This window comes from Protopterus annectens, chromosome 1.part0 (genome assembly GCF_019279795.1).
Source record: "Protopterus annectens isolate FY-2018-M chromosome 1.part0, PAN1.0, whole genome shotgun sequence".
Taxonomy (NCBI): domain Eukaryota; kingdom Metazoa; phylum Chordata; order Ceratodontiformes; family Protopteridae; genus Protopterus; species Protopterus annectens.
Window position 1 is genome coordinate 1,769,361,816 of NC_056725.1, and position 25,470 is coordinate 1,769,387,285.

Here is a 25,470-nt window from a genome sequence, read left to right on the forward strand (position 1 = left end):
TGTTATATTTAAGTAGTGAGGATGTGGGATGCAGGGGGACTTTCCGCCTTTAAAAACGCATACAAAAATCATACTTAGAGCTACTGTGCTGTTTTTTACTATTTCTTTATTCAAACATGCCAGGGGGTGTTGAGTGGGCGTAACATAGGCGGGACTTACTACTGCGAGCGGGGTACTGCCATACAACATCGCTTAACACTCAATTTATGTATGATGTCACACCGAAATCTGCATGGTTGTCAATCATGCGTCTTTTTTCCATACCACGACACGCCCATTTCAACTGTCAGTCTCTGAGAGTGACCACGCCCACTTCTAAGCAGCCCAGACTGTGAGGTACTCTGTACTTATATAAAGCCCTGTTAAGTATCAGGAAAACAAAGTTTTCTCTTTCAACAAAACCATCCTTTCTTTCTCACAATGGATGGCAAATTCCAAGCGGCTCAATAGAAGTCCGTTTTTCTTTACATTAGTACTTGAGTTCCGGAAAGCCAAATTACTCCCAGTCAGGCTATAACTCCGTAAGGGGAGTGACTTGTTTATTTATTTATTTATGTTTGAAGCAATGGAAAGGCGGGCTTGAAAGTTAAAAGCCGGAAGTTTAGTTTCTAGGGTAGGAGGAAGAGCAGTGAGAATTGTTGGGCTAGCTCTCTATAGTTTTACGTTGTGTGTTAATTAATGTTGCATTTTTGCTGGTAAGTTTTGAGTAGTCTGATTAGTGCTTAACATATTTAATTGTACTCTTTGGTGGCTACAAATGGGAATATTTTGCATGTAATGTAGTTGTTTGTAGTTGGGCCGCACCTGTATAAACTGTCAGCTAGTCTCTTGATATTGTAGTGATAATGTGTGTGAGAGAGAGAGAGAGAGAGGTGGAACTACATTCAGTAATCAACATTGGCAACAAGTTTTGTTTTTCTGTGGTGCTTTGATAATGAGGGTAGTACAAATGTAAACACATGAAGCCGTTTTGCCCCTCCCCCTTTTACCGTGATAGTTTTAGTTGTGTGATAAATGAGAATTGGCTCGTGTAGTGATGCTTCGGAGAGTGAGGTGTGTAAATACATAATGTGTATTTTGCAGTCACTGTCTGGCACTTACTAGTAGATGATGCTTTTCGTGAATGATCAATAGTATGAAAGGTTCTGTCACACATTCAGTATTGTCTTTTTTTTAACTGGGAAATAAAATTGAATCTTCTTAATCCATCAAAAGAACTAATTTAAAATTAAAAACTGTCACATTTAAATACCTCGTGAGCTTTCTAGTTAAGTTGCAAGTAAGCTGTCAGCAAGTGTTTCGTATTTTGTCATTTTCCCCACATTTTAAGAGGCAATGTTCTTTATTTTTAAGGTGGAAGGTTGAGAGCGATGTTGAGAGCTATGGTATGATGCACAAACTATCTCCTGATTGTCCCTGATTTTGACTCAAGTTTTCGCACTGCTTCTCCTAATTCTTCCTAAAACTGATGACTTTGGGAGAAAAGGTGGTGAATTACATTTTATAACTGTCAATTATTATTTCATGAAGATGATCTACTTTAGAAAATGTATATATTAATTCACATTTTCTTATCCTGTCAATGTATCAGATTAATAGTACTCCTTTTTTTTTTTTCCTGATTATTTGTAGATAAGCTCATGATTCTGCTGAGATTTCTCCCTGACTGGCTGAGAGCTATGATACAGTGTGGTTGCTGTGTGGATTTGTATAATAAGAGTCAAACTCCAACTGGGATGTGATTACACAGTTGGGCTGCTTTCGAAAGTTGGCTGTGGGAAATTTGGAGCAGTTTTGGGCTGCAACTGTTGCGGATTCCATTTTTTTTGAGCTGGCTGAGAAAATAATGGAATTGGCAACACTGGAAGTTGACAGTGCTTTCCAGTTTCTCTGCAAAATTGCTGCAAGACAGTCTAGCTTTAATATGTATGCATGCGCTGTGACTGCTTCTTTGGAAATTGTCTGGCAACTGCATTTCCTACTTTCATGTGAGAATTATGTAATTTAGGCAGGAGATGGGAGGTGTTGCAGTTACGATAACTGTTAATTGACTAGGGAAAGAATTGGTCTTGCTGTTTTTTCCCCTTAATTTTACTTGCTATTCTAAAGTGTATAATAATGTCTGAGAACAATTACTTGGATTGTCTGGGAACTCAGTTGATTTAGGTAAGCTACTTTGCGATATATTGATATTATTTCACTTTCTGTCTTTAATTCATGTCAGAGATGGTCTTGAAAAATCAAGATAAGCTAAACTGTTCGCTCCATCCATTCCTGGAGTGTTCCCTGTTCCTTTATGTCGAGTATAGGTTCATAGGTGTTTACTAGGCTAACAACCACTAGGGCATTTTTAAGCCTAGCCATGCATCACAAATCTCTGACAAATTCTGATACCCTTGATAAGTGTAAGCATGGGCCTGGGCGATGAACCATTTACAGGTTACCTGTGTCCATTAGAGACATGGGTGCCAAACCAGGGACGAATTTCCGGTCTCCCATCCAATTGTCCAAGTTGCACTTGAATTGGGTCAGGGAGGAACTCTGCTTCACATGGCTGGGGAGCCTGTTCCATAGAGGGGGTAGTCTCTGGGATACATACCCATCTCTGCAGCAGGTCCTGTTTATTGGTCCCTGTTCTCCCTAATACTTGCAGAATGTTCCTGACTTTTTTCCTCGTATATTTGGTCTGCTTTTCGTAAAAAATGTGGCTTTCTGGAAAATCATCTGTGTTTCAGACCTTGTATTCTTCAGAAAATGTATGTTAATATAAAATTGGTTATTCTAGCATCCTTCTTAGTTTCTAACAATGTTTAAAAACTGTTTATAGGTCCCTGTTCTCCCTAATACTTGCAGAATGTTCCTGACTTTTTTCCTCGTATATTTGGTCTGCTTTTCGTAAAAAATGTGGCTTTCTGGAAAATCATCTGTGTTTCAGACCTTGTATTCTTCAGAAAATGTATGTTAATATAAAATTGGTTATTCTAGCATCCTTCTTAGTTTCTAACAATGTTTAAAAACTTGCCACTGAGTTTTGAACACTATTTGTTTCTTTAGTTGTTTACTTATTTACACGCACAGCTTGTTAACTGAGATAGAACACGGATCCCATTGGGCCAATTTAACTCTTCCCAGCAGTTTTAGCAATGTCCAGATTTATTGAGCTCAGAGGTTGAGAATTGTGTTGTCAGGTATCCCCTGAGGTTTAGTAGAAATCTCTTAATGAGGATTTGAGAATTCTGTCTAGCTGATGTGTGTTTGCCAAGTTGTTTTAATGCCTATCCCCTGGATAGTCTGTGGTATCAAAGCATACATGTCAACAGCTTAGTGCAAGAAATAGGAGGGGAAAATCTGGACATTTTAGAGGTATGCATTAAAGTGTACTTTGGTTTGTAGTTTTTCTCTAAAGTACATAATTGGGGATGTTTGTATGTATGGTTGATTTGAGGTCTAAATGCGACATAAACCCACATTTTGGAATCTGTCCTTTTTTTTCTGATGGTATTGTACTTGTATTATGTGTGCAGTTAACTTTTTCCCATTTGCAGCTTGCTTTAAAGCTATCTTTTGGGGTGGGGGTGAATGTATTTACACATTTATGTAGATTTATTTGTTCCCTGTAAAGGTGATACTAGACCATATTAAAACATTTGCTGTAGTTCATGTAGTGTGTGTGGATTTGGGTAATACTTGTGTAGTTTTTGTGATAACCATACCTCTAAAATGTCCATGGATGATTTTCGCAGAATGTCTAATGTTTGCTTCATATTTTTGGTGTGCTCATTTTATTTATTTATTTATTTATTTATTTATTTATTAATTATATAGTTTTTTTTTTTTTTTTTTTTGTCTCATAATGTTGCCACCTTTTCAAAAAGTAGAAAGGTGAAATTTTGCAGGGCAAAACTTACTCACTGCCAGTGCAAAAAATAACACTTTATTCTTGTGGTATATGAGTTGCTTGTTATTTCATGTCACAGATACAAAGTGACTATTACTGTTTTATGCAACCACTAAGAAAAACTTTTAAAGTTTTTTTTTTTTTTTTTTTGTTCCTAAATCTCAGGACTTTTGCTGTGTTTTTTTCCCAGGTCACAACTGTGTAAACAGGGCGTGTCTCTTGCAAAGAACAGGTAGTAACCCTATTCTGGCAAATCACTTGTGATTGGAGTCACTAAATTACATGCATTTGATTTTCAGGCTAAATATCCTTCAGAAATTGAATGCTAACACAGATACTGTTCTAGCAGCTTTCTACATTTGCAAGAGCAGTATTTAAAATCTGTCCCTATTTTTGGGCCTTAGTCCCCCAATTATTTTAGGCTTTGTTCAGATTTCTTGCACTAAGGTTGAGAGGTATGGTGATTGTACAGAGAAGGCTTTGTGAGTGGGAGCCTGTGTATCATCTAATTTATTTAGAAAACCGACTACTTTTATAAGCAAACTGATAGTAAACCAACTTTACGTTTATAAACAAAGTGATAGTTTTGCTAAGAATATACACGTGTAGACTGGTGACTTGTCAAGCGGTATTGCCATAAATATGTTGGGACACAATCTAGTCTGTCACTATGCAAAGTAATGTTGAATTCCAGAAGAAACTGAGCTCTGAAGCCACGTGACTGTGTGACGTTATTTTGGTGTGTTTCCTAGCTGATTTATAGCATTTTGTTCTTATTTACTCGTGGGGATATGAGGGAGTACATTGGGCTATTTTTGGGCCGCTTTTTTGGGATAAGCGGGCAGGATTATAAAATGTGTCTGGTAACCCTGCAAGACTGGATGTTATTTTTTTTTTTTTAACTTGTCTACGGTAGTCCTGGTACTTGTATCTACCTTTTTTTCATTCGAGATGGAGGGGGTTCTGTGGATATTTTACACTCCTGAACTCTCATTGTATCCTAAGTTTTTATATTTTTTCCCTAACTTTGTTCTTGTTTGTTCATGTTTACATATGTACACAGATGCATGTATTAGAGATATATGTATCGGTGTATTTAAGTTTTTTTTTTTTTTTTTTTTTGTAAAATCATGGGAGCACAGTTACTAAATGTGCAGTAGTAGTTGCCATGAGAGGCATTTTTATTATTTAAAAAGGCATGTTAATACAAACCCTTTTGTGCTGCTTTGTAAGACAATAGCACCATCAAATACATTCAGTAATTATTTTTCCGGGTGACTCCTGCGAGGTGTGCCTTCAAATTCCAATGGAGCTGGTAGGTGCAGTTCACACTTGCAATTCATTGATTCTTTTATTGAACAAACATTTGTGTAAAGCAAAACTCTCTTTTTTGGAAGGTGTCATTTGTGTTATTGAATTTGGTTTGCACATTTATACTAAGTGCTGACTGTTGAGCCAAATTAGTAACATTCTGGTTTGGGCCACTGAGCTGACCACATATTTACCACCCTGTCCCCCTTCTTCCAATTACTTGTCTCCTGGATTTCAGATTACTTCAAATTGGATATCAAGAAGTGGATATCAAGAAGTATAATAGATCTGTAAGTGAAAAGCAAAAGAATATCTTTATTAGCTTTTGTTAGAAACATGTTAAAATATTTAACTATTATTAATCATTTTCGTAAAGTTCATTGTGTGCTCCACCATCTTTGGGTGGTGCTGTAGACAACACAAAGACCATGCTACTACTAATACTAAGTAAGCTCAGCTGAGACAAACGATCATGCTGTTCATATAACATACCTGAATTTTGCCAAGGCATTTGATAAAGTACCACGTGGCCAACATTCTTCTTAAGCTATGTGCATTCCAAATTGATCCCTAGCAGGTAAATCAATAGCTATATGGTTGAGGGATAGAACAGACGTGAAGATTGGCAGGTGTGTCCTCAGTGCATGACTGTAACCAGTAGGTAACACAGGAATCCATACTTGGGACCTCTGCCATTTCATATATGCTTTGCTGGTCTCTAACTCAAATATAGGGAACTGTGGTTAACCAAGCTTGCAGTTGGTTGTAAACTGGGTGTTTTACTTAAATCCCCTTTTGATAAGCAGATGCTACAAAGTGAACTTAAAACACACTAGCCAGATCTTTAAAAATCTGTCTAGAACTAAATGCTAAAAACATAGTATTGGATTTGGTACATAGCCCCTAGCCATCTTATATTACAGAAAACACCCCACTCCAAAATGAAGATTATGTGAGAAGATGTTGAGATGCATTGTATTATGGGTAGATGTCTCTGTGTCTCATTCTCATTATATTTCAGCGGTGGTAAGAAAATCCTTCAGTCTGGCACAGCTGGTCACAAAGGGTATTTCTTCAAGATCCTAAGATGTCCTTACACCTATGTGTTCTGCACTGATAAAGCCCGCCGTGGAATAAAATACCCCTTTTTGGGATTTAGTGTATTAAACATATCGGGCAACTGGAGATGCCCCAAAGGTTCCTGACAAAAAAGATCATGGACTCAAAGAACTTGAGCTACCAAAAGTGGCTGTAGATTCTTTAGGTGCAACAACAGTCTTTGACTTGGCACTGCAGTATGTTATTTCTCCAAAAATAAACATTCCACTGAACCCTAGAACCAGAGGTCAGAAATTGATTCAGCAAATGAGCCAGTTACAGTGAACAAAGATTTGTTATGCAATGGCTACCCCTTTATTGGAGCAGACTTCTCTCCAGATCAAGTAGTGTCCAATATTTTTATAAAGACATTGGACAACTGGAATTAAATGAGTATTCAATAAGTTCTACCCTGGTATGACTGTCGAGATGCAATAGACCAAAGGAATGTCTACGGTTGGGTGCTCACAAGACATGAATGGCTACATAGTCCAGTTGTCTTGCACATTCTATGAAACCTGGTGAAATCTTCTGGCTCTTCCCAATTCCCAACTCTCCTGTCAAATGCCATGAAATGCGAGTTAAATATGGATGGGCCTTATGATTATGGGGTGACTGAAGGAGAGGCCAGAAAGAGCATAAGTGTCTCCTGAACTCTGTTATACATTTTCTGGTATTATCCCTCTCTTCCTTCCAGGGCGTTTTAAAACCTCCCTCACCTGCTCTGAATTATTGAAGTCCCTTGCCTATTCTCGTATGTTATAGTGAGTATGTTGTCACAAAACTTCTCTGGACCACATCAGGTGCTTAATATTGATGATGGTCTCCATTTAAAAACTGCATTGCCTGCACACCACTCCTCATAACCTTTTTTTTTTTTAAAGATTATTTAATTGCTAAACTCTGTGAATAGACTAGCACTTGCAAATCATTTCCGACCATAGCCTGGCCACATGGGCATCACTAAAGACTTCAGCATTTCTCCCCAGGAGAGAAAATCAGCATGCGTTAAGGAAACAGATGTGGATACAGGGTGAATATGCAAAATCTACCCAATTTCTCTAAAATGCATTCAACCCAAAACTCCTGTCCAGTCCAGTCTCAGCCACTTTATATCTGTTCTTACTGTCACATGGTATGTGATTCCGAAACTGTGGTATTGTCAGTACCTTTTATGATTATGGTCAAACTGCTTCTGTTGTGTGTTTTCCTTTTGGCTAAGTGAAATAATTTTTCTGTCCACCTCTGCCTCCTTCCACAGAACATATGCATACATCCTTGTGTAAGCTGTACAAGTAGTAGTACAGTACATGACAAGAAATGTATTTTGTTTCACTGATGAAACTCCTAGCTACTGCAGAAGCATGATTGCAAGTAAGAAACTGCTTTTTACTTGGCTGCAGTCTCTGGCTAATCTTGTAAGTTGCTTAAGGAAAAATGACCCTGTCATAGCCTAGTGCTAGGTCCTATTTGGTCTAACTGGCCTAAGGCCAGTCTTTATACAAACAAACAGAGATTTTGATATTTATTGGTAAACTGTTTAAAGCCCCCAACTGGGCTTTTTTTTTTTTAATCGGTTTGTTACATTTGTTAACTGGGAGTTTTAGAACTGGAAGATCACATTTTTATTTATTTATTTTAACTTGTTAATCAGGTAAGCAGTAGAGATTAATAATGTGGTTGGTTTTAAATAAGGTCAAGGGCACAATAGTAAATTATGATCTAAATAGCGATGAGAAATGTAAGCGATACTGAGAAAATAGAATTAATAGAATGCTGCAACTCGTTTTGGGGGGAAAAGAAACCTTTTCTGTAGTTGGTGGGGAAGAGCTGCAAGCATTAAGTATGGAACAGAGCAGTGCACGTATGTGATCTTAATTGACAAATCATCATCACCAACCCACTTTTCCCATGTTCTGCATGGGGTTGGAGTGTCATGTCATTTGTCTCCATCTCTGTCTATTCAGTATCACTCTTGCGTTCGTGGACAGTCATGCTTGACTGTTGCAGGCCTTCTGTCATACAGTTCATCCACCTCTTTGCTGGGTGCCTTCGTTTCCTCTGTCCTTCCTATCTGTCTCAGATCCTCTTCACTAGATTGTTTTCTGCTTTTCTGCACGTGTCCAATCCACGATAATGTGTTCTTTGTCCTTTTCTGAAATTGGAGCTACTTTGGCTTCTGCTGTTTAAGTCCTTATTCCTTCATCTGCCCCACAGTGTGCATCCTACTGCCCATCTCTGGCACTTCATCTCTCTCACCTCTAGCTTCATCAACTACTCTGCCTGTACTAACCAGGTTTCTGTACCATACAGTGGTACTGGCCTCACCACTGTTTTGTACACCTTACTTGCATGCGTTTCTTTGGCATTCTTTTGTCATACACTACCCCTGACGCTCTGTGCCAGTTAGTTGCATCCCCCCGATGCTAGCTTTGAAGAACTTTAAGATGTTGGGGACACTTTTTGTGAAAGGGGAAGCAAGGTAAGTTACAAGCATCAGGTGGTTTGAGATGTTCTGTTTAGTGGTTACGTTACTCATCAGGTGGATATAAGGCAAGAATTTAAAGTGAAGAAAGACTGGAAAAGGCAAGTGAACAACAGGAGGACATGTGTATGGCTCTCAAGTATGCAACGGAGTCCAGAAGGTTTAGGATTAGGATTTTTACTTGAAAGTGTTTGCATAGGTATTTTATACCCCAAGCAGACTTCAAAGAAGTTTTCCTTATAGGTAGATGGCAAATGTTGGGAGGTGTGATGGGGAAGAAGGAGGCAATTGGGAGCATATGTTTTGGGAGTGTAATGAGTTGGCAGATTTAAAAAATATCCTTACTCTGCGCCCCCAATACTTCTGACAAACAGCTGTAACTAAGCAAATTTGAGCTGGGCACTATTTGAATTGCCTAGACGTGCAAGTCCTTAAGTTTGCTTTTTTGGCAGCCAACAGAGCTAATTTTCTAGAAAATGGAACTCTAGTCTAAAACAACTGTTTTTGAAGTACTGATGATAAGAGAGAGAGAGCTGAAAGAAGGAAAGGCAAGGAGCAAATTAAATAGAAGTAAATGGAAATTATGGGAACGATACATGCAGAATAATGTTCAGGAGAAGGAGTGAAGTTTAAGGGATGACGGGAATTAAGCAATTTATGTAATATTGGACTGATGCTAGTTACAAAGTGAAAATGTGTATGTAAATGGAAAAATATTGTTTGCACATTTGCTTATGTCAAGTGATAATTTTAATGGTATTTAAAAACATGGGGTGCAAAAACCAGTGTTTCGGGAGACTTTTGCTAGAAATGTGCATTTGAATTTGGCAAAAGAATTTCAGGAAGAATATTCGGCATAATGCTGGTATGTAGGCCTCTAATTGCGTGTAGTAACTTGAATTGTGTTGTCTTGTTATCGGTCAGTGGGGTCATTTGTGTGAGTTTATCTATATGTATATGTCTACTTTGGTCGAAATTCATTTGACTAAGCACACTTGATAGTTCACTTCACTGAAAACTCATTTTGTCAAAAGTTATGGCCTTTCCCCCACTGTAGTGCAATGCTGGAGTTAGAATCTAAAGTAAGGGGGGGTGTGGGGGCACAGCCCCCACCTATTTTAAATGTAAACCATACACTTATATTAAGTGCAATGAACAACTCTTTCTACAAGACAATATCTTTTATTGTACTTGAATAGCTGCACGAGGAGTACACTGTTTGCACATAGTGGCTTGTTGCCTCTTCATGTGTAGAGTTTTAAGGTTTGTCTTGGACAGAACACACTCCAGTTAAGCAACTCCTTATCTCTTAAGCACTACTGCCTCTCAACCCTCAGTAAAAATAAGCAACTGGAACCATGGGTCTGCACTTTCCAACTGTCTGTAGTCAACTTGGTTGAAATGGGCATCCTGAGAGAATGTAGCAATTGTTTCATGTTCACTCTTTAAAGTAGATGACTTTCAGTCTGCCACAGTGTGAGAGAAATGTGTTGCTGGAGTCAAAACTCTCCCATGAAGCCACTACAAATAACCAGGATGACCACTGACACCCCTTTTGATGTCATTCTAAGGGGTTACAATATATATCAGCCTGGGAAGAGATGGCAGACATTTCAATCTGCTTTCCCAGGAGTGGCCTCCATCTTTACTACCAAGGCTGCAGTATATTGACTAAAACCTTGTCCACCCAGTGCGTCCTTTTTTTAGGCAAAGTCCATCTTCTAAAGCTTCCAGCTTAATTAATCAGACTCAGGATCTTCAAAAAGGATTGCTGCTCAATGCTAGGAGTCTTGACAAAAATACTCCACACCGTGCAAGCAGTACTTATTTTAGGCCTCATTTAAGATCAGTGAAAGCATTCCTGTCGGAGGGCTTCCACGACTATTCCTCGAATGGGCCCACAGCATCAAAAATAGGCACTAAATGTGAAGGTGTCTCCACACTCTCTTTAAAAAAATCTTGCATCCAGGTTCATTAGACTAAATAAAGACGTGGAACCCCTCCACACCCAGCTTACTATAAATAAAACCCCTTGTCACATCATAGCTTGTTCGCACAATCTCTGAAGATTCATATAGCAATATACAAGGGCTAATAAATTGCTACTGGAGCATAGGAGAAGGCTTCTTAAGATCCTTGCAGATCAATATCTTGGTATGTACCTGTGAACGTAAGTATTTATATTCCCCCAAAACGTATATTATGGCACTTAAGAAAAGAAAATTTGGAGGAGAAAAATGATCTTTTGGCAGAGCTTATTTATGGGTAGGGACTGCAGCTTGACTTGTAATAATGAGGATGTACAAGGCCGACCTTTAAAGGAAAATGTTAAAAAAGAGGGTAGATTGCTGAAGAAATGTAAGAATATTTGGTATGGAAGATGCAAATTCAATAGTAGGAACTCGGGATTTACATATTATTCCCCAAGGGAAAATAACAGGGCTAGACTGGATAGAAATAAGATTTCACAGAAGCATTTGCATTTAATTGAAAGCTTTGATACACATATCCAGTAACTATTTCAGATCATGGATTGATTTTAAAAAAAAAAAAAAAAACAAAGATGCAGGGTAATGAAATAAAAATGAGACTGGTGCTTTCCTACATTAATGAAGTAAAGTAGGGCATATGCTTTAGAGTCCCCTACAAGTTTAAGAATGTCCAAAAAAGCCCAATATTTCCAGATTGTTCTGTCATGTTTTACAAATATATTCATTGCTTTGTATTGCCACATTTTTCAATTTCCAAGTTACTGGTTTTATTCCGGTTCATATCCATCTCCCACATCCTGTCTGCTTTGTTTCCAATGTACTCTCAATTCTTCTAGTCATCTCTTGTGCCATTTTCCTTCTTTCAAGCATTTTCCATTGAAGTGTTGGTAAAGGCTTTACTGGCAGAGTCTCTGGTGTTTATTACCAGAAAAACAAGAAGCAGAATGTCCTTCTGTTTCACTACTCACTTTTTGTTGGACAAGCTTTTGCATTTCATACTTGACATCTACTTCATCAAAAAATGATCTTGTCCCTCCAGGGAAGAATATTTTGAAGATGGAAGTTTTTAATCTTGCACCTGCTTCTCGACATTCCCTGAATAGTGGAAAAATCTTCTGCCTGGTGTATAGTGAGTAGTCATTTTCCACAAACACTCTTGTCTTCCACTTTTAGTGCCAGTCCCGTTTATTTTTGCTTTCATAAAATTAATGCAGTCTGTTCCTTCAAACTTCTTTGGTACAGTGGAAAACCTGAGATTTTCTGTACACGATCTGTCCTCATATTCTATTATTTTTGAAATATCTGTTCTTGGGCAGTCTCCTCTTCAGACAGACTTCTTTATTTCAGCCTCTGATTTTTGTCATCTGAATATCTGTTAAGGCTGGAAGAAATAGAAGAAACATTTATTTGAGTTGATACACTCCACCAGTGTTTCAGGTTTGTGTGTATTTATTTATCTTATAGTTCTGTTATTGGAAGTCATGTCTGGAGCCTGCACTGGGTTTTGCTGAACAGCTGCAGTACTCTTCCCAGTCTGCATGTGTTTTCTCTTAACTTTTTGTAGAATTTTTTTCAGGTTCTCTGTACTTTTTTTTTCCTGGCATCCAGGCAGTGCACTTACCAGCCAGTTACTAAAATTTACCCAAAAATGTAAGTCCACTGTATTGTTTCTGCTGAGTTTCTGTTTTCACACTGGGAGAGAGTGAATTAAGCTGTTAATGTGCAGCCATCTTGGAAGTCTACATATAGTATGTTTTGAGAATTTGTAGCTTTGTTAGACACTGATAAAAGATTTTAGTGTGAAATAAAGAGCAGACACTTTGAGCAAATATCGGAGTGAGTGAGCATTTGCACTACGACAAGATGGACTCACTGGATTGCCTATCTGCTTTATGGAGAAAACGTAAATGTTGCGGATAGGAATAGTGAATGCAGTGTACTCAGGGAGCAGGTTAAGGTAGCATTATGACTGTCTCGTATCCTAGTGAATTGGAATGTTGTGGGGTTTTTTTTGTTTAACCTTGCAGTAAATGGTGCTAGAATGGTTGTTTGGACAGCATGTATTTTTTTTTTCTAATCTTTGTGTCTCATTAGCTTGACCATTCAGTCTTATAGTAAAACAATTACTCTGTATTGGGTTTATAATACTTTTGGTGATCTTTTCCTGTAGGTTAATAGGCAAGTACTAGGCTGTCTGCCAGAGGGCATCTATAAGCCTAGCCAGAATGTGTTGGCTTTTGCCACCCCCTTAGATTAGTTCCCTGTGCCTCGGTCCAGCAGAGCCATTAGTTCCTGTGCCACTGTCCAGCAGAGCCACTGCAGTGATCCCCAGGGTAAATCTTCTGTTTCCCATCCACTTGTCGAGGTTTCTCTTGGAGTGTGTTAGTGAGGGGCTGTGCCTAATGTAGATTGGAATCCTGTTCCAAAGCATGGGGAGTCTCTGGGACAGGAATCTATCCCTCCAGCTTGTCATATTTATCATTCTGGTGAGGTTTAGATACCTAGAGCTTGTGGCTCTTGAGGAATTTTTTTTTTTTTTTTTTTTAGGTGGAGCATGTCCATCAATTCTGGGTTGGACATGGCCTTGTATGTCAGGCAGAACAATTGGCTAAGCTTCTGTTGTCATTCTAATCGGATCCAGTATCTGTCTGCTTGGAATGACGTGGTCAACAGACCACTATGCTTTGCCACAGATGGCCTGCACTTGTCGCCCCTGGGATTCTGGATACTGGCTAAGGCTCTTGCTGCCCCTATAGTGCCTTTTTTAGGCAGGGATCAAGTAACAAATTTCACCACCATAACAGGAACAAGCAAGCAAAAGCTGAGGGTAATGCTACTCAATGCTAGAATGCACTCACTTGAGGCACTCCTTAAAATGGAGAACATCGAAATCTGTGCAGTGACTGAGACCTGGTTCAAGGCTCCAGAAAGCACCCCTGTACTACCAGGCTATAACTCATACCACACTTTTCGGCCATGTAACCTGGACCGAAACACCCAAAGGTGGGGGTGTGTCCATATTCATTAAGGATATCCACACCTCCAGGCTAGTTGCTGAGCATAATGCATCCGAGGTTATCCATGTGCCACTAACTCTTGGCAAAACTGCAATCCAAATTGTAGCTTGCTACAGATCCCCCACCATGCCCCAGGATTGCCACTCCTCTTTTCTTGATGTACTGGAAAATATTAGGGTTCAACCAAACACTCTAATAATGGGCAACTTCAACTACCCCACCATTAACTGGGAAAACTACTCATGTACCAATTCCTTAGCGCAACGCTTTCTGGAATTCATAAACTCCAATGCCCTAGATCAACTTATCCACACCCCCACCATGGGCAACAATATCCTAGACCTAGTCATTACCAACATGAGTGACCGGTGTTCCACACCTGAAGTCAACTCCTCGTTGGTCCGTTCCGACCATAAGCTAATCACCCTTGATATCCATATCCACATCCACATCCCATCCCCACCCTCCATTAAGGAAACCACAGTAAAATTTCTCCAAAGCCAACTTCATACTTCTTAAGACAGGAGTGGTGAACTTCATGACACCCATGCAGATGGACAATACAGTTACAACTGCTGAATCCTACACAAATGCACTCTATAAGCACTTACATGAGTGCATGGATCGTGCTATCCCAAACAGAACCAAGACGCTATCCTCCAAAAAAAGGAAGCCGATCTGGTGGTCCCCTGCCATAAACAAACTGTACAACAGAAGGAAGAAACTGTTGCAAAAGAGAGTAAAATCCCATGAGTGGAGGAGCTCCCTGGTCAGCCTCAGTAAGAAGCTGAGATCAATTATAAGATCCTCCAAAGCTAGCTACGAAAATAAAATCGCCACTAATTCCAAGGACAACCACAAAGCATTCTATAGCTATGTCAAGAATCTCAATGGCAACACACAGATCTGCTCTGAGTTACAGCACAAAGGCACGAAAATTACAGAACCAACTGATATTGCCAACATCCTGGCAGGTTCAGTGCTAACTTTACCCCCCCCTCACCCTCTAAAGGGCCCATATCTATACAGGAAGAATGCAGAGTCCATGTAATCACAACTACGCAGGTGAAAGCTGCACTCTCTAAAGCCAAAAACACAGCATCCATGGGACGGGACAACATCCCAGGCTGCGTTTTACACGAACTTCACAATGAACTGGCTCCTCACTTAAGCACCATGTTCAATAATAGCCTCGCATCAGGCTTTGTGCCCACTGAATGGCGCACAGCAACAGTTATCCCACTCCACAAAGGGGGAGCCACCACTGATCCCAGCAACTGTAGACCTATTATCCTGAAGAGCCTGGTCTGCAAGGCCATGGAACGTATCATCATGGAACTCATAAACAAAGACATTGGTAACCTCCAAACTCTGGATCCCACCCAGTTCGGGTTTGTGAAAGGCAGATCATGCCTCCTGAACCTGATCGACTTCTTTGAGGCAGTCACCAAAGCCATAGATGAGGGTAAGGTGGTTCACACAGCCTATCTTGACCTCGCCAAGGCTTTCGACACCATCCCCCATTCTGGAATTATAGCTAAACTCAATAAACTAGGCATAAATCCCTACATCACAAGATGGGTTGCCAACTGGCTCACTGACAGAACCCACACTGTAAAAGTTGCAGACTCCAAATCTGACCTCAAACCAGTGACAAGTGGAGTTACCACAGGGTTCCATCCTGGGACTGCTCCTGTTTGGTATGTACTTCTCTGAAGTACAGGCTAACACACAAGGCCTCTGGCTAACAAAGTTTGCAGATGACTGCAAACTAGGAGCCATAGTCAAGTCCCCAAATGATGTGAACATCCTACAGAAGGGCCTCTCTGAGACAGATGCCTGGTGTCAGAGCCATGGCCTCAAGCTCAATGCAAAAAGTGCAGCGTCATCTCCTTTGGTAAAAACTCTGTACCCATGAACTACCACATAGGCAGCAATCTACTTGATACCGAATGTGTGATGAGACCTTGGGACCCAGGTGGACAGTAGTCTCTCCTTTGATAGTCACATTGCCACAGTAGTCAGGAAGTCCTTCTACGTGGCACACCTCATCATAAAAGGGTTCTCATCCAGGAAAAAAAGAGGTCATCATTCCCCTCTACTCGACACTCATTAGACCCATTATAGAGTACAACGCCCCTTTTGGAATGTACCTCACAAGACATCTGCAGCAGCTGGAAAGGCCACAGAAATACCTCACAAAGAGGATTACTGGACTCAAAACAAATGCCCTACACTGACCATCTCAAAAAAACTCCAGCTTTACTCTGTAGCATATCGCCTACTCCCAGGTGATCTCTACCTAACATATAAAGCTGTGTCAAACCCAGAGCTGTTGGACATGCTACACCTAACGAAATCCCAATCCCTCAGAGCTACACGCTCTAGGGACCTAAACCTTGTCACCACAATAAACAGGACATGCGGGAGGGATAGATTCCTATCCCAGAGACTTCCCATACTCTGGAACAGGCTACCCATCTATGACCAGCAAAGTTCTTCATTAGCACTCTTCAAGAAAAATCTTGATGAGTGGATGGGAAATGGGAAATACACCCCGGGGATCACTTCTGTATCTCTGCCCAACAGTGGCACAGGAAAATAACTTTCTTGGGTGGCGTAAGCCAGGGAACCTTGTTGGCTAGGGTTACGTAGGCCCTTGGGTCGATAGCCTAGTACCTACCTATGAGATCACCTCTGAGTAAGTGGTATGCAGCAGAGTACAGCTGGAGTTTCTTCATTCGGGCTGCATAGGGCATATGTTTGAGGCCAGTAATCCTCTTGGTGAAGCACATCTATGGTCTTTCCAGCTGTTGCAGGTGTCTTGTAAGGTATATCCCAAATGGGGCATTGTACTCTATGATGGGTCTAATGAGTGATGAGGGCACAATAACCTCTCTTGTTCTGGATGCGAGCCCTTTTGTGATTAGGTCGGCCACATAGAAGGATTTTCTAACCACCTTGGCAATATGATTATCAAAGGAGAGATTACTATCTACTTGGGTCCCCAGATCCCTTATTTCATTTTCTGTATTTAGGGAACTACCACGTATGTGGTAGTTCGCGGGTACTTTGTTTTTTCCAAAGGGGATGACTATGCACTTTTTGGCATTTAGCTTGAGGCCATGATTTTGACACCAGGTATCCATCTCGGTGAGACCCTTCTGGAGGATGTCTGTATCAGCAGGAGAGTCAGTTATGGCCCCCAGTTTGCAGTCGTCTGCGAACTTGGTCAGCCATCGTAGTCCTGTGCTTGCCTGTACCTCCTGAGATGTATATACTGAACAGGAGGGGTCCCAGGACTGAGCCCTGGGGGACGCCACTTGTAACTGGTTTAGAGTCGGACCTAGAGCCTGCAACTCTCACCGTGTGGGTTCTATCCATGAGCCAATTGGCAACCCATCTCGTGACATAGGGATTTATGTTCAGGCTGTTGAGCTTGTTTATAATACCAGAATGGGGAATGGTGTCGAAAGCCTTTGCGAGGTCTAGGTAGGCTGTGTGGACCTCCTTTCCCTCGTCTAAACCTTGGTAACTGTCTCAAAGAAGTCCACCAGGTTTAGGAGGCATGATCTGCCCTTAACAAAGCCAAACTGGGTAGGGTCCAATGTTTGAAGGTTCCCAATGTCTCTGTTAATGAATTCCATGATGATGCGCTTCATAGCCTTGCAGACCAGGCTAGTCGGGCTTACAGGGCAATAGTTCCCGGGGTCTGTAATGGCTCCACCTTTGTGGAGCAAGATAATGGTTGCTGTGTGCCACTCTATGGGTACGTAGCCTGAGAGAGGCTGAGTTTGAACAGTGTGTTTAGGTGAGGGGTTAGTTCATTTTGAAGCTCATGTAAGACACAGCCTGGGACACTATCTGGTCCCATTGAGGCTGTATTTTTGGCTTTGGATAGAGCTGTTTTAACCTGTGTGTCATTGATTGCTGGGGCACTACATTCTTCTGGTATGGTTATGGGCCCTTTAGGGGTAAGAGGGGGCTGAAGTTTTTACTAAACCAGTCTGCCAGAATGTTGGCAATATCTGTCTGTTCAGTGTATTTTGTGCCATTCTGCACCAACTCAGAGCAGATCTGAGACTTTCCATTTAAGTTCTTGACATAGCTAAAGGATGCTTTGTGGTTATCTTTGGAGTCCTTGGCAATTTTTCTTTCGAAGCTAGCCTTGATGATTTTATGAGGGATTGTAATTTCTTGCTGATATTAATCAGGGATGTCTTTCCTTTTTAGGATTTTACTCTTTTTCTGCACTAGTTTCCTCCTATTGTATAGCTTGTTTATGGCAGGGGTCCACCAGACTGGTTTCCTTTTCTTGGAGGAGTGAGTCTTGGTTTTGCTTGGGATAGCACGATCCATGCATTCTTGCAGGTGCTCAGAGTGCCTTTGTAAGGGATTCAGCAGCTTGGACAGCGTTGTCCTTTAGCATGGGGGCTGTGAACCTTTCCACCTCGGTTTTAAGTAACGTGAAGTTTGCTTTTGAAAAGTTTTTCACAGTGGTTTTCTGATTGGGGTTGGGGGCAGAATGTGGATAGCCAGAGTGATTTAGTCTATGATCTGATCTAAACAGCGAATGTTTGACCTCCAGTGTAGAACACCGGTCGCCCATGTTGGTGATCACCAGGTCCAGTATGTTGTCACCTTTGGTGGGGGTGTTGACCTGTTGATCCAGGGTGTTTGAGTTTATAAATTCTAGGAAGTGTTGGGCAAGGGAGTTAGCACTTGAGTAGTTCTCCCAGTTAATGTTTGGGTAATTGAAATCACCCAATATTAGGGCATTTGGTAGTACCTTCATATTTTCCAGTGTCTCCAGAAACTCTGAATGGGGGTCCTGGGTCATGGTGGGTGATCTGTAGCGAGATGCAATTTGAATTGCAGTTTTGCCTGTTGTTAGTTGCACATGGATGATCTCTGTGGCATTGTGCTGTGCCACTAACCTGTAGGTGTGGGCATCTTCGAATATGGATATACCCCCACCTTTTGTGTTTCAGTCTGGGTTCTCTCGCTGAAAAGTATGGTAAGAGTTGTAGCCTGGTAGTGCTGGGGTGCTCTCAGGAGCCTTAAACCAGGTTTCTGTTACTGCACAGATATCTATGTTCTCCATACCAAGGACTGCTTCCAGTGCATGCATTTTGAGGTTTATACTTCTGGTGTTGAGTAGCATAACCCTCCGTTTTTTGTTACTTGTGCTATTTATGGTGGTGGGTTTGTCTTTTGAGCCTTGCCTAAAAAAGGCACTATGGGGGTGGCAAAAGCCTTGACCAGTATTCGAAAGCCTAAGGGTGACAGGTGCAAGCAGTCTCTAGTGAAGCAACGTGGCTTATAGAGTATGTCATCCCAGGCCGACAGACACTGGGTCCCCTTTGAATGACACCAGAAGCTTAGCCAATTGTTGAAATTGATAATTTTTTCTCTATACCATGGTATAATTCTTGGTGAGGACAGGATGCTTCTCAGGGTCATACCGGCCTGGGCTACGTGATCGGAGAGCTCTTCCATGTCTCTCTTTTTTTCACATGTAGTCCAGGGAGGTATGTCTCATTCACACCAACATGGACAATGACAGAGTCATATTTGTACTTGTTCTGGAGTGACCTGAGTGCTCGTGTTATGTGGCAGATCCTGGCGCCCAACAGGCAGCTAACTGTAATCTTCTCCTTGTCCAGCCTAGTGAGTGGAACATCAGTGTGCCTGACTATAGAATTGCCTATCACTAGTGTGTTAGATATGTTGTTTTGCCTTAAGGGCTGTGATTGCGTGGCACACTGATTGTGAAGTATGTGTTTCATGGTTTGTGATGGGGTGTGCAGGTTGCTTGGGTGTCTGCTTTGGAGGTCTCTGTTGCTTTTGCAGATTTTTATTTAGAGCCTCCAAGTATGTTTTTGTGTATTTGTGTGTTATTTGCCGATGTTTGGTTTAGTAGGTCTGTGTGAGACTGGTGGTGTGTTGCAAGTATTTTCCTTCTCCTCTTGACTGTCAGTTCCACTCTTGGTTGAGAGAGTTTTGCCTCCAGTTTGGCTGTATAATTGCATCTCTCGCATATATTGGTGTTTGGTGGTAGGAGGAGAGGGTTGTCTGTGTACATGAGGCAGTTGTAACATTGCCTCAAAATGCCCAGATTCACCAGTTGGACTGGAGAGTACACCTGAAACTGCCCTTTGGATATGCTTGAATAGGTAAAGTGGGCTGTTTTACTGATTTGCTGGTAGGGATGAATAGAGAGCCTTGTCCTTCTGGACAGTATAGGGGGTCTAGTGCTAGGGTTAATTGGTGCTTGCTATGAGTTTTGAGCAAGTGCTGGGCTGTGAAATGGATGGTTTGAGTGCTTAAGTTGAAAAGTCTGTTGGAAATTAAAGAGAAATTAGCCCAAAATGGCCAATAAACTATTAACTTCTGGGCTACAGAAAACAAGGTGCACAAATTTCAGAAATAAACAGATCAAATAAGCAGGCACAATAAGCCTTTAACCAGAAATTCCCAGCTCAGAAGGGCAGAAGCTAGCCTCTCCTCCCACAAGAGTGCAGACTGCAAACCTTAATGTAAAATAACTGGCCTGGAGCCAAAGTGCTTAAACCACAACTAATGTGCTTTTAGAATAACAGACACTGAGCCTTCAATCAGCAATTCCCAACTTAGAAGGATGCAAGCTACCTGTCCTGCCGCAACAATGCAGTCCACAAACCTTAATGTAAAACGACTGGTTTGAAGCCCAAGTGCTTAAACTAAAAGGCTTAGAATAAGTTACAATTTAATCCGGCTACTACCAAGCAGTAATAACTGCAGCAGAATAATACAATTGAGTACTTTTAAGAAGAAGCACAAGCAAAATAAAGTGGGAAGAAATGCCATTACAGTAAAAGCAGATGAATATAGTGCAATTTTTTTTATATATAACAATAGAAAATGAGCAAACTGATTTAAACAAATTACCCAATTTAGCCAGTAAAAAAAAACTCAAAGCTGAACCCTGTTCCAACCATCTTCAATCCGACAAGTTCTAACCGCACACTCCTGCCACGAGGGTGCAGGGGAACCTTCTCCAAAAAAGATGGCCTGGATTAGTACTCAAGTTATATAAATAAAGCTAGATTCAGCAGGCCTGAATCTAGTCTGTGGTACAGCAGACAAGGTGCACCAATATCAGAAAAAACAGTTCAAATGAACAGGCACAGTAAGCCTTAATCAGAAATTCCGAGCTCAAAGGGTGGAATCTAGCCTCTCCTCCCACAAGAGTGCAGACCACAAACCTTCTTAATGTAAAATAGCTGGCCTTGAGTCCAAGTGCTTAAACCAGAACTAATACACTTTTAGAATAACAGACACTGAGCCTTCAATCGGCAATTCCCAACTTAGAAGGATGTAAGCTACCTGTCCTGCCACAACAGTGCAGACCACAAACCTTAATGTAAAACAACTGGTCTGAAGCCCAAGTGCAATAACCAAAAGACTTAGAATAACAGTTACAATTTAATCAGGCTACAAACAAGCAGTAATAAATGCAGCAGAATAAACACAATTGAGTACTTTTAAGAAGAGGCAAAAGCAAAATAAAGTAGGAAAAAACAAATACAGTAAAAGCAGATAAAGTGCAAACATGCATACATACATACATACCATACACAAAACAAGCAAACTGATTTGAACAAATTAACCGGTTAAAAAAAAAAAAAAAACCTCAGAACTGAGCCCTGTTCCAGCAGTCTTCAATCAGACAAGTTCAGGGCCTAAGTGGGTATGCCTACTCAAATGTTCTCACTGTATTAGGCAGGATAAGCTAATGAGACTAGACTAGGATAGAGCTGGGATAGGGCTGAACAGATGGGAATGGTAGGAGTGTCTGAAATCAAAATATGATCTCACTGTACTCTGAGTGAGCAAATGAGATGGGCCCAGGAGGAGTGTTCAAACACAATTTTACAGGAGGGGCGGTCAATTCCAAAGCCACCAAGATTACTACCACAACAAGAACAGGGAGGGCAGGTGGGGAAAACTAAGTGCAGACAGGGAGAGACACAGAGACGGCTTCCAATTTTCAGCAAACATATGGGCAGATAAATGCAGTACTATTTTTAACACAATATTCAATGAAACAAACTGAAAAAATAAAATTCAGTTCTATCTTATAACACTGCAAGTTTGTACTTCTCAGCTTGTATTCAGCAGAAATTTTCAATGAGTTCAGTTACTGCGTGCAGTGAATGTCTTTTGGCTTTTCCCGGTTAGGGGTCACCACAGCGGAACTCCTGTCTGCTAATGATTGGCAGTGGATTTTTACGGTGCCGAGTTGCCAGCCCGCTTAACCTTCAAAGAAGGCACGCCCATTCACGCATGCACCTACCTGCATGTCTTTAATACCACTCAACCATGGGGAGGGCTTGCAGACTCCACACAGAAAGTGCTCCAACCGAGAATTGAACAGGAGAACCTTTTGTTGTGAGGCGACAACGCTAACCGCTGCACCACCACAGCCTATAATCTTATGAATTCTGTGTGTGCCACAACTGCATGCACCTCGTATGTTGCTCTGCCTGGTTACAAAGGCTTCGATGAATTCTAGGGTTATGTTGAGTATGATAATTCCCTTTAGCCACACTCTGAAGTCGCTACAATTGAGTTGGATACTTACCCACCTTATAGTGATCCAGCAGTTACTTCCACTTTCCAGGTCGTTGTCTGGGATGATTCGAAGAGACCTAATTCTGTTTTTGATGGAGGGAACATCCAGAAGGATGGAGGCCAGGAAGGCACTGTGTAATCTCTGGATACAAAATTCGTCATTCACATGCCATTAATTACTAGTTTCCAAGTTGATGTGCAGAAACGAAATAGTCTTAAACATAGCACCCCCCCAACTCTTTATTAGTCATTTTTCAGGAGAGATGTTTAAATGAGGTCCTGTCTGCTTGAGTTGAAAGTTCGAAAGAAACTTCATATAAAAAGATAGCACAAAACATTAAGGCCTTTATTTGCCCCCCCCCCCAAAAAGGGAGATGATAGCCTTGAAAGGAAAAATGCAATGACGTGCAGCAAAAAATCAAATGTCTGGATATATACACAAGTGTACACATATCCATGCTCTGGCAATAAAAGTAAATGGCAAAAATCCATGGATTGGAAAGGCAATTACAGGGATAGCTACTGCAACAGATGTTCTAATGTACTGTTGTGTTATAGTACACAACTGTACAATGTTCAAAATTAGATCACTGCTGCAGTTGCCTAAGCTGTATGGGTAGTTTACCATAGTTTAAAGGGGGTAGAGGACATAAACTAAGACTCCAGAAGCCTTTGTAGAATGGTCCTATCAAAGCCTGTTCTGGATAAAAGGGAACAAGTTGCCACCCCTAGAAAGCTGCTAAAGAATACACCTCAGCGAAATGGGCCCTCACCCTGCCTGGAAGTGGCTTACATGGTGAGAACGACAGAATAACATGAGACAACATCTGAAACTGGTGTATACTGACACTAGTTGTCCTGTTTCTCTCTCCTTTGCAGCAGACAAACAGCTGATCAGCTTTCCTGAAGGAAAGAGATTTTTTGTCTAGGTGGTATTTGAGCTGCTTGACAACATCCAGAGTGTGAAGAATACCCCCCCCCCCTTGTTCTTGGGGAATCAGGCTAGCTCAAGGTAAACTCTGAAACCACTTTAGGTATAAAAGAAGGATTTGCTTTCAAAGAAACTTTGTCCTTGTAGCAGAAGAGGTAAGGTTGTCTCACCATAAGAGTTTGTGACTCTGATAACTCTCCTAGCTGAAGTCAAAGCAATGAATTAAACAGTTTTCCATGTTAAGAACCTCCTTTCAGTCTGATAAGCTGGTTAAAATGGGGGGAGGGGTAAGCTTTTGAAGCCTAACATTAAAATCTCAAGGAGAAGCCACTTCTTTTTCTAGGTGGATGGGTATATGAAAACCCCTTCAAAAACTGCTTGACCTTGAGGATGGTTAGAAAGAGGGGGATACAAAGTCAGACAAGCAGAGATGGCTAGTGTACGAATATTGACAGAAAGGCCACTGGCAGCCATAGTTGAACTGGGCCTTGGTTCTTTGAATGGCACCTACTAGAAAATAGCTTCACCTTACATATGTATACAGCTTCCTAGTTGCAGTTTTTCCCAACTCCTGACATACCTGCTGCTGGGGAAAAATGATGACCGGTATCTTGGGTAGGTACTAAGCTATTGGCCCTAGGGCCTATATAAGCCTAGCCAAATGGTACCCTGGCTTTTGCCCCCCAAGAAAATTATTTTCCTGTGCCCCTGTCAAGCAGAGCCACAGAAGTGATCCCCGGGGTGAATTTCCCATCTCCCATCAAATCATCAAGATTTTTCTTGAGTGCTAATGAGGAGCTTTGTTTGATTATAGATAGGTAGATTGTTCCAGAGTATGAGAAGTTTCTGGGACAGGAATCTATCCCTCCAGCATGTTCTGTTTATTTTGGTAACACGGTTTAGGTCCCTAGAGCGTGTAGCACTGAGGGACTGGGATTTCTTTAAGTGGAGCATGTCCAACAGCTCTGGGTTTGACATAGCTTTGTATGTTAGGCAGAGATCGCCTCTGAGTAGGCGATATGCGACAAGAGTAAAGCTGGTGTTTTTTGAGACTGTCTATGTAGGGCATCTGTTTGAGGTCGGTAATCTTTGTGAGGTATTTCTGTGGCCTTTCCAGTTGTTGTAGATGTCTTGTGAGGTACATACCAAAAGGGGTGTTGTACTCCTAATGGGTCTAATTAGTGATGAGTAGAGGGGAACAATGACCTCTCTTTTCCTTGATGAGAAACCTTTTGTGATGAGGTGTGCCATGTAGAAGGATTTCCTGATTACTGTGGCAATGTGATTATCAAAGGAGAGACTACTGTCCACCTGTGTTGCAAGGTCTCTTATTACACTTTCGGTGTTAAGTAGACTACCGCCTATGTGGTAGTTCATGGTTACAGAGTTTTTACCAAAAGGGATGACAATGCACTTTTTGGCATTGAGCTTGAGGCCATGGCTCTGAGATCAGGCATCTGTCTCAGTGCGGCCCTTTTGTAGGATGTCCCTATCGTTAGGAGTTTTGATTATGGCTCCTAGTTTGCATCATCTGCGAACTTTGTTAGCCAAAGACCTTCTGTGTTTTCCTGTACTTCAGAGAAGTAGATACCAAACAGGAGAGGACCTAGGACTGAACACTGTGGTACTCCACTTGTCACTGGTCTGAAGTTGGATTTAGTGTGCTACTTTCACAGTGTGGGTTCTGTCAGTGAGCCAGTTGGCAACCAGTCTTGTGACATAGGAATTTATATTTAGTTTAGTGAGTTTATCTATAATTCCAGAGTGGGAGATGGTGTTGAAAGACTTGGCAAGATTAGATAGGCTATGTGAACCACCTTACCCTCATCTACCTCTTTGGCGACCACTTCAAAGAAGTCTGTTAGGTTTAGGAGACGTGATCTGCCTTTTACAAACCCGAACTGGGTAGGGTCCAGAGTTTGGAGATTACCACTGTCATTGTTTAAAAGTTCCATGATGATACATTTTTTCCCAAAAAAATCTTTAATAAATTTACACACATGACAAAGGCAATCTTACATTTATATAAATGAAAAACATACAAAATTATATCACTTTATTTGAAAACCATTTACATCAGACTCCATTGAAACAACTATAGTTGTAAACATTATACATCACTT

General features: G+C 41.1%; 1 protein-coding gene across 3 annotated transcripts in view; it reads left to right on the top strand.

Moving 5' to 3' along the window:
* The first annotated feature begins 394 nt into the window (after positions 1-394).
* KATNA1 (katanin catalytic subunit A1) overlaps positions 395-25,470 on the top strand; it is a 1,196,718-nt gene continuing 1,171,642 nt past the window's right edge. The window contains exons 1-2 of one of the 3 annotated variants that reach the window (XM_044069348.1): positions 533-695; positions 1,354-1,486. The gene's annotated coding sequence lies outside the window, so the exon portion shown is untranslated. The other 2 variants (XM_044069365.1, XM_044069341.1) reach the window with 2 other exon arrangements.